Genomic DNA, 9943 nt, shown 5'->3' with positions numbered 1-9943 from the left:
ATCTTGGGTTCAAAACCACAGCATTACTTTGGACTCCTTACTGAATCTCCCTCCACTTGTCTATTGCTTGCCCAAATCTTGCTCTTTCAACCTCCACAATACCTTCCATCTCAACCCTTCTCACCACCTTCTCACTCACCACTGCCAATTTAAGTCCCATCATTTTTCACCTACATTATTACAACAACCTCCTAATTGACCTCCCTGGCTCATGTCTTTCTTCACTTCATTCTGTCCTCCATATATTGCTGCCAATGTCACTTTCCTTAAAAGCACAGATCTGATTCTCCTACTCAAAGAATTCCAGTGGTTTTCTTTTGCACCTAAAGTAAAATATGGACTTTCGTTTAGCTTTTAAAGCCCTTTACAACCTGTTCCCAACTATCATTCCAGCCTCACTGGACATTACTCCTCCTCTCTTATTCTGAAATTTGGCATTCTCTTGGTTCCTTAGACATACAAACTCCATCTCCCATCTCCATGACTTTCAATCAGTCATTCCCTATGCCTAAAATGCATTCTCTCCTTACCTCTGTCTCATAGATTCCCTATGATCTACATAAAGTATTTTCTGATTCGTTAAACTATTAGTTCCTTTCCTCCCCCAAACTATTAAAACATGATAAACAGGCGGAAGCGGCTCTGTCCTAGTCTTTGGCCTCGGCTTCCATCCCCCCCCCCCCCCCCCTCCCCCCCCCCCCCCCTCTCCCCCTCAGTGCCATGAGTGGCAGTGGCGCGGACCCCGAGGTGGTCCAGGCCCCTGCCCCTACCCCGCCAGCCCGGCCCCGACTCCTACCCCCACCCCTGCTCCGGCCCTGACCCCAGCAATGGCGCCCGCTCCTGCCCCAGCCGAGAGCAAAGCCAGCCCTGCGGGAGGCGCAGGCCCCAGCCCTGGCCTGGGGGATATGTCCGACCGCCGGGCCTCGGTCCCAGTATCCTCAGCTGGGGATACTGCCCCCCTGAAGGTGCCATGTCTAATGGGTTGTATGTGTTACCTGGTTCTGCCAATGGAGAGGTCAAGCCTATTGTGTCTAGTATGCCCCTGGTGTATTTCCTAATACAGCTGGAAGACTACACACCCACAATTCCAGATGCTGTTACTGGCAACTACCTGAACCATGCTGGTTTTGAAGCCTCTGATCCCAGAATTGCCTGGCTCATCTCCCTGGTAGCCCAGAAGTTCATCTCTGATATTGCCAATGATGCTTTACAACACTGCAAGATGAAGGGCACTGCCTCAGGCAGCTCCAGGAGCAAGAGAAAAGACAGAAAGTATACCCTGACCATGGAAGACCTGACCCCTGCACTCAGCGAGTATGGCATTAACGTCAAGAAGCCACATTATTTCACCTAAGCTCACCTCTTCCCTGGCTGGCCCAAATGTGTGTGGGTGTGTACACATTTGTCCCATTCCTTCCTCCCCACCCACCCCCACCCCAGCCTGTTTTCATAATAAACCTTTATTGTGACTGAAACAAAACATGATAAACATTTATTAAGCACCTACTATGAGCTAAGCACTGGGGATTAAACTGAGAAGAAAGTCCCTCTCCCCAAGAACACTCTAATTACACTCTAATGGGTGAAGATAAAAACACAAAAGGAAGCAAGAAAAGGAGAAAGGAATGCCAAAGTACTAAGCATGGGTACATGATGATGGTGCAGTCAAAACCAAGTGCAGCAGCTGGTGGCAAATGAAGAGATGGCTGGGATTTTGAACCTTCTATAAAGAGATGATATGGGAAAAGACTTTTTTCATCCTGTCTTCCCGTATGAAGGGCAGAAGCAATTGAGGGTATTAATGAGATGTGAAAACCAGAGCTGAAGTTTTTAGCATGTGCCTGGCCCGTAGTAGACATTTATAGATGTTTATTGATTACTTTATGAAACTGGTATAGGGGTTTATATTTGTCTCTTATTAAATTTAATCTTATTTGGGTCAGCCTAATGTTCTAGCCTATCAGGAGCCATTTGGGTGCTGAGTTTGTCTTCCAATATGTTAATCATAATCTTCTCACTTACAGTTCAGAAAACTGTAGTGACTTATTTACTATTGGATCAAACCCAAACTCCTCATTCTAGAATTCAGTGCTCTACTGCATCTCACTCCCCATGCAATTGCTCAAACTTCTCTCTTACTACTCTAACCCATATTTTAGTCAGCACAGTTTTCTTACTGTCTCCTATACAAATGTTCACTCTGCCTTTTTCAGTGTGGTTCCCTCTGCCTGCAGCATTGCCACTATTGCTTTTACTTCAGTGAACACTACATCCTTTTCAAAGGCCAGATTAGGTTCTACTTCCTACTACTGAACTATGTATCATCAGTGTATACTCCGTTCTACAGAAGCAATCCCCTTAAAGGGGGAAAAGACAAACTAATACATACAGATATTGAAGAAAAATCTGGAAACCATTGTTTCTGTGATTGAAGGAATCTGTGATTGAAGGACTTGGAAATGTTGGACCTGGATGAGACTATGGGGAAACTTAATAGATAACTTTGAATGTTTTAATATCTAGGAGAAAAGGGAGGAAAGTTATTCTCTACTGTTTGACAGGAAAAAAGTAGGCTAAGTATTTGAAGAGACAGGGAGGCAATTTTTACCTCATTATTAAGAACTTCAAAGCAATTAGGGTACTCCAAAAGGGGTATTTTTTTTAAAAAATTTAATAAAAATGCATACTTATCAATTCTTTAATTTCATTTTCAAAAGCAGGCATATGATCCAATTACAATGCTATAAAGATGCAACAAAAGTTTTTAAAAGTTAATTAAATGCAGGGGCTGTGATTATTTGGTGTTTAAAAGAGGGAAAAATGGTATCTGATCGAATACAATTCCAAATATAATTCATAGCTGGGAAGCAAAAGGAAGAGGGAACTAAAACCCCTATATATAACATCTCATTTCTTCTGTACAGTGCCTTATCAATGTTCTACAGTATCATCACACAACAGTTGGGGATTTAGGGAGGTCCAAAAACTGCAAAAATTCAAAGACAAGAGTGAAGAGCCAGAATCTGGTATCCAAACTAATTTATAAAATCAGATGTACCTGACTCTTCTCTGAACGTTGGACCAGTGGAACTAGCATCTGATCATTGGATCACTGCATCTTGGGCATGAGAAATCTTTACAGAATCTAATTGTTAAGCATGTATCAATAATAAATCAATACATTGTTTATCATTGTTTAAATATTTTCCTACAAGGACAGCAGAAGATTTAATTATAAACAGCAGCATTATTTCCTAAAATTTGGCTATTCATTTTATATATTGCTGAGGATTTTAAAGTCAGGGTTATAAAAGTTAAGTCACATAAAACTGCTATGGTTCAGAATTTATATAGGGTACTCTTTATTTTATATTTATTGGTATACCTATATATTCATCGATTGACCCCAGGCACTTTTATTTTATTTTTTTTAATAACATTCTATTTTTTCCACAGTTACATGTCAAGAAATTTTTAGCATATATTTTTATAAGATTTTGAGTTTTAAAATTTTCTTCCTCCCTCCCTTTATCCCCTCCCCTCTTTTGAAAATGGTAGGCAGTTTGATATAGTTTACAAATGTGCTGTCATGTAAAAAATTTCCATATTAGTCATGGTTGTGAAAGAAGAAACAGATTTAAAAAAACACAAGAAAAAATTAAGTGAAAAAGTATGCTTTGATTCATATTCAGAGACCATCAGTTCTTTATCTGGATACGGATAGCATTTTCCTTTGTGAATCCTTTGTACTTGTTTTGGATCACTGTGTTGCTGAGAAGAACTGAGTCACTCATAGTTGATCATCACATACCTGGTTCTGTTCGTTTCACTCTGCATCAGTTCATACAAGTCTTTCCAGGTTTTTCTGAAATCTGACTGTTGATCATTTCTTGGTTTGCACAATAATGTTCCATTAAATTCATATATCACAGCTTGTTCAGCCATTCCCCAACTTGATGGGCATCCTCTCCACATCTAATATTTTGCTACCAGAAAAGGGCTGCTATAAATGTTTTTGCAAATGTATTTCCTTTTTCCCTTTTCTGATGATCTCTGTGGGTTACAGGCCTGCCAGATGCCACTTAATGTCCAGTACTAAGTGTGATTGGAGATATGATAGAGAATAAACCAGGCCTTGTGGGTAGTTCAAGACAGAACTCCATTTATTGATTCTTTGGACAAGGCTTTTTAGAGCAATGAGACACAAGAAAATGTAACTCTAGTTTTCTTATCCCTATTTAGTACAGGAGGTCTAGGTAATGTGTCGATATCCTGGATGCAACAAAATGTCTCTGATCTAATAAGGATTTAACACCTTCAGAGCCTTTGACCTCAGCATTCAGGTAACTTCTTTTTAAATGCAGCAAAATCACAAAGAAGAATCCAGGAGCCAGCTTCAAAGGCTACATCACAAATGACTTCCTTTAGAGCTGGCTATCAAAAACTTTTCTGAGTCCTGAATCAAGCCTTTTTGGCTCCTTACACAGGCCTAGTAGTGGTATTGCTGGATCAAAGGGTATGCACAGTCGGATGGCCCTTTGGGCATAGTTCCAAATTTTTCTCCAGAAGGGTTGGATCAGTTCACCAGCCCACCAATAGTACATAAGTGTCTCAATTTTCCCACATCTTCTCTAACATTTATCATTTCCCCCACTTTTTTTTTTTCATATTAGCCAATCTGATAGGTGTGAAATGGTAGCTCGGAGTAGTTTTCATTTGCATTTCTGTAATCAAAAGTGATTTAGAACACTTCTTCATATATCTATAGATGGCTTTGATTTCTTCATCTGAAAACTGCCTGTTCATTTCCTTTGACCATTTATCAATTGGGGAATGGCTTGTATTCTTGTATATTTGGTTCAGTTCTCGATGTATTTGAAAAATGAAGCCTTTATTGAGACACTTGCTGTAAAGAGTGTTTCCCATCTTTCTGCTTTCCTTCTAATTTTGTTTGCATTGGTTTTATTTGTACAAAAATTTAATTTAATCAAAATTATTTATTTTACATTTTGTAATGCTTTCTATCTCTTGTTTGGTCATGAATTCTTCCCTTCCTCATAGATCTGACAGGTAGACTATTTGTTGGTCTTCTAATTTGTTTATGGTGTCACCCTTTATGTCTAAATCATGTGAAATATCTGTCATATTTAACTTTAATATTCTATTTACCTCCTTAGTTTCTTTCTTATTTATTTTTTGGTATGATTGATCAACTTCTGAGAGGGGACAGTTAAGGTCCCCCTCCCCCACCTTTACTTTCTGTTGGATAAAAGAAATGCTTATTTGGTGTATACTTTACATCTGCACTAAAGTTAGTGACAATACAGATAAAAGTATTGTGGTATCATTCCTCTCCTACCTGACATTTCCTAACTCCTATGTCCATAGGAAATCATTGTGTCTATAACAGAGGTCTTACATGAGGAAACAGACCAGGCATTATCAATAAGCTATCTTTAAACTTAAATAATATTTTAGTGTGACTAGATTAAAAGAGAATAAGCCACAGAAGGCTTAATTTGGGGACTTGCCAGGAGAGTAGAAAAGTGGAAACTGGCACAATTAGGTATCAAAGTCAAGGGAATGACACAGTGCTGGAGACATTGCTTTGGAGAAGTACATGTATGAGTGACTAGAACATTATTCAAGGTTACAAAGGGGAAAGTGGAAAATTCTTACCTGAAGCTGAAATAATAACTAGGAAATAAGGGGGCAGTTGTTTGAAAGAGAAACTCTGTCACTGAAAGCATTTGAATAACCAGATGGGAGGTCATATGTCAGAAATGCTATATAATGGATTCCTCTGTTAGACTGCAGATTGAACTTGTATGTCTTCTAAAGACCTTTTCTACTCTTATGATTCTAATTCTTTCTCTTTTTTGAGTTTTGTTTATTTTTTAATTTATGGAATAAAACAAACATTTCCATAACACAATACAATTAAAAAATATGATTGCATATGAAACAATTCTACTATGCAAAACTTACTATTCCTTTCAAATATATAACAAAATTATGTAAATTTCTTTTTTTCTGCCTTCCCCTTGCCCCAGAGATATTTACCATTAGACACAAATTATACATACATAAACATGTATGTATACATGTATGTGTGTATTTGTGCACATATTTACACATATATTTATATACACACATGTGTGTATATACATGTAAAAGTATTCTATATATAATTCTATTTATCAGTTATTTCTCTGGATGCTCATAGCATCTTTCTTTATATGCCCTTTATAGTTAATTTGAGCATTTATAATAGTAAAAATAACTTATTCACTCAAAGTCGTTCTTAAAACAGTATTGCTGTTTACTATATACAATGTTCTCTTGGTTCAGGTCATTTCACTCTTCATTATTTCATGCAAGACTAATTCTATTTCTTTCTGAAAAATTCTAGTACCTACTGGTAACTTCTCTGGATCTCATTCTTTTTATACCCTACATTTAAACAGTGCTAGGAATATCATAAGGGTTGTCTTGAGAATTTCCCTAGTATTTACAACTATGAAGAACCTTAAAAGTCATGTAGTCAAATTTACAGCTCATTTACATAACCCTTTAAGATATGCAAAGAATTTTAAATGCATCCTTTCATTTGACCCTCACAACCATGGGGTGTGGCTACTACAGTTATCTCCCTGCTCCCCTCCCCCCCATTTTATAGGTAAAAATACTGAAGTTCAGAGAGGTTGGATCCCACCTCCAAAGGGCACATAGCTCATAAGTGTCAGGGATGGTATCTAAAGCCAGGTTTTCCTGGCTCCAGATCCAGCATTGTACCCACTACACTAAGCAGTTTCTTCTTTCCATATTGCCTCTATGGGAGTCAACAAATATTTGGTGAATTTAATTGACCATAATGCTGTAAAATTCAGACTAGCACACTAAACATGTTGCTTCCCCTCCTGATTCATCTCTGGCTCGGCATACCAATTGCTCCAACAAGTCTAGAGCTCCACATACAGCTCGGAGTCAGCAGAACTGAATGTGTGCTTGGGAAAGACAGAATTCACCTCCAGCATCCCCAGCATAGATTGGGACACCTGGGGCTGTACAGCTGTTGGGCTCTGAGCAGAAGACTAGGCAGAATATTTGCATACTATAAAAAGTAGTAACTTTACAACCAAAATAAAATTTAATTATTTAATGAGGGATAAGTCCTTATGAGGCCCTCACTGAAAGCAGGTGCACTGATCAGAGACAAAATGCTTGAGCTGATGCCAAGAACCATCAAGTGCCTGAGAGAACCCAAGAACTATAAATTTGAGAGCAGAAGCAGCTGTTACGTGTCTCAAAAGCATATAGAAAGGAGGCTCATGTTTTAAGTAGGGGTTGGACTAGGTGACCTCTGATAGATTTCAGATTTTATGAAGCTGCAAAGAAAAGAAATCAAGAAGAAAAAAAAAGGACTTCAACTAATTTAAATGATATACAATTAAGACTTTAATTCATTCATGATTTCACTGGCACAGGTGTTCTCACTGGTATAGATTTGGAATTCTTTACCCCTTATGATAAAATTTCATTTCTTATTGTGGACAAAAGTTTTATTTTTGTTATTTTGAGGGAGCTATATAGCATAGTGCTGAGAGGGTTAGACTTGGAGTCAGGGAAACCAAAGTTAAAAATCTGGCCTCGGCTACTTACTACCTAGATGACTGGTCAAGTCATTTAACCTTTGCCTTAGTTTCCAAATAACACCTACTTTCCTGAGTTTTTTTATCAAATGAGCCAAAATATGTCAAGTACTTTGCAAACCTTAAAGCACTATTGAGTAATATAGCACCAGCCCTGAAAAAAGGAGTACCTGAGTTCAAATTCAGCCTCAGACACTTGACACACTTATTAGCCATGTTAGCTTGGGCAAGTCACTTAACCCCAATTGCCTTGTCTTCCCCTCCCCCCCCCAAAAGAAAGCACTATTAAAATACTCTAACACATACTTCAGTCACTAGTTTTCTCATGGATATAATAGTTATTATCATTGCCATTAACTTTCTAAATGGAGCTAGATTAGCACATAGATGGCAGAAATAAGCAGTCCATCATAAGGCCTGTGCTTGATGGCTTTCAAGCTTGGCAAAACCAGCCATAAACTTGTTTCTTACTGGTGTAGCTTTCAAGAACTTAAGTTCAAGATGTTAATAAAAGCAATCAAAAGTGGAGGATGTTGATAGGATATAAACAATTAAAACTGTAGTTAAACCTCACTGCCAGGTAAACATCCTTCTGTTCTTGCTTTGATGAACAGTTTTAGCCCAATAGAATGTGAGCTATTTGAGAAAAAGGACAACATTTTTCCTTTTCTTTGCATCCTGAGGGCTTGGCATATGCCTGGCAAATAGTAAGTGCTTAATGAACACTTATGGACTGAGCAAATGATTTATTTGCTATTGGCATGTTAACATAAATTTCTCTTACACTATTATAGGTCCTTATAAATAAAAAGATTAAAATTAACTTAATTTTTAAAAAAATAATTTGTTTAGTAAACCTTTGATTCATGTGTAATTATTTTTTAAAAAAGGTTGTGCAGGTTTTTTTTTTACATCACCACACTTTTCCCCAATATTCAGAGGAAAGAGTTCCCCCACACACCCAGAGAGTTATCTCATATAACAAAATGGTTGTAAAAAGAAATAAAAGGAGAGGAAAATATCAGCATAAATAATCAATACATTAAAAAAGTCTAAAATATGTATAATACTTGTACATATTATAAAGCATACAATACCTTCTATATACCTCCCACTTTTATAAAAACAAAATGATAATAATCATATATTTGAGTGATTACCTCACAAAAAGTTTCAACCAGTAAACTTCCCTAGTGAATGTGAAATAATGTTCAATTTCTAAAACAATGATATATATATATATATACACATATATATATATATATACACATATTAGTTTGGTTTAAAGTTTTCCATGCTTCAGTTCAGACATCAGACTTCAGAAAAGTGAAATTACTATTTCATCTTCATATTTAATGAAATGTAGAAACTGTTAAATGCATAAAATCCTAGGAAAAATCCACTTCCTATGTTTCTAGAAAATTTATTTGACTTATTCCTTCAGCTTGGTATTTCCTAATCAAATAATCCACAAATTAATTTTATCAGCACTGTAATCAGGCCTCATAATCAAGCTATTAAGCTACTTGCAATGAATATAGAGTAAAACTACTCCGTGCCTCCAAAACTTTGTTCACTAGTGCAGGACATTAGGCCTGTAAATTTGTCCCATACTGTTATCTCCACTGAAGGCCAAGTAACAATTCAAATTCTTTCTATTTAGGTCACTCACACTCTTACCTAGGAATTCCAGGATTGTAGACCTATTTAAACATTTGGTGAAGATTATTATTCTCTCCCTTAAGGGGTCAATTACTAGACTGGGTTGAGACACCAGGAATATACATTTCCTTAGCTTGATGACTAACTTGACAGATGGATATCCCCAATTTGCCCTCTTTTGGGAATGGTCCCAATATGTGTCTACAAACATTCTAACAACTTCCATATTTTCCCAAGTGGTTTACATAATATTCTTCCTCATCAACAAATAAATAGATACGCTGGCCGTGTTGAAAACAGCTCATAGCACAAGCCCCTGCTGAGTTTATAACAGTCTTAACAATCTTTGAGTGCAAAATTCCTATGACTTCTAATAGAAGCAAGCTTACCTGAGAGAATATGAAAGGTCTTCAGAATATATTGATGGAGCTGGGAGTGACCTTGTAAAAGACTCAGCATTGCCCAAAACACTTGTGTTTTATATTCTCAAGATTTTTGGATGCCTGCAGAATAGTCTATTACACATGATTTCCTCAGGTACACATGCAAAACAGGAAATACAAATAAGCTACCCTGGGAAAATTCATCCCCACCAGCCATGAACCCCAATATAATCAAGGCCTTATAAG

At 37.3% G+C, this 9943-nt stretch overlaps 1 pseudogene; it reads left to right on the top strand.

The window, feature by feature from the left end:
• Positions 1–720: 720 nt before the first annotated feature.
• Positions 721–1429, top strand: LOC138154003 (transcription initiation factor TFIID subunit 10 pseudogene; annotated as a pseudogene).
• The last annotated feature ends 8514 nt before the right edge of the window (positions 1430–9943 follow it).

This window comes from Petaurus breviceps, unplaced genomic scaffold (genome assembly GCF_028583685.1).
Source record: "Petaurus breviceps papuanus isolate PSGF00001 unplaced genomic scaffold, PetGlider_PUasm1.0 151, whole genome shotgun sequence".
In the NCBI taxonomy this organism is placed as follows: Eukaryota; Metazoa; Chordata; class Mammalia; order Diprotodontia; family Petauridae; genus Petaurus; species Petaurus breviceps.
The sequence above is the reverse complement of the archived record's forward strand: the minus strand, read 5'-3'. Positions and strand labels throughout refer to the sequence as shown.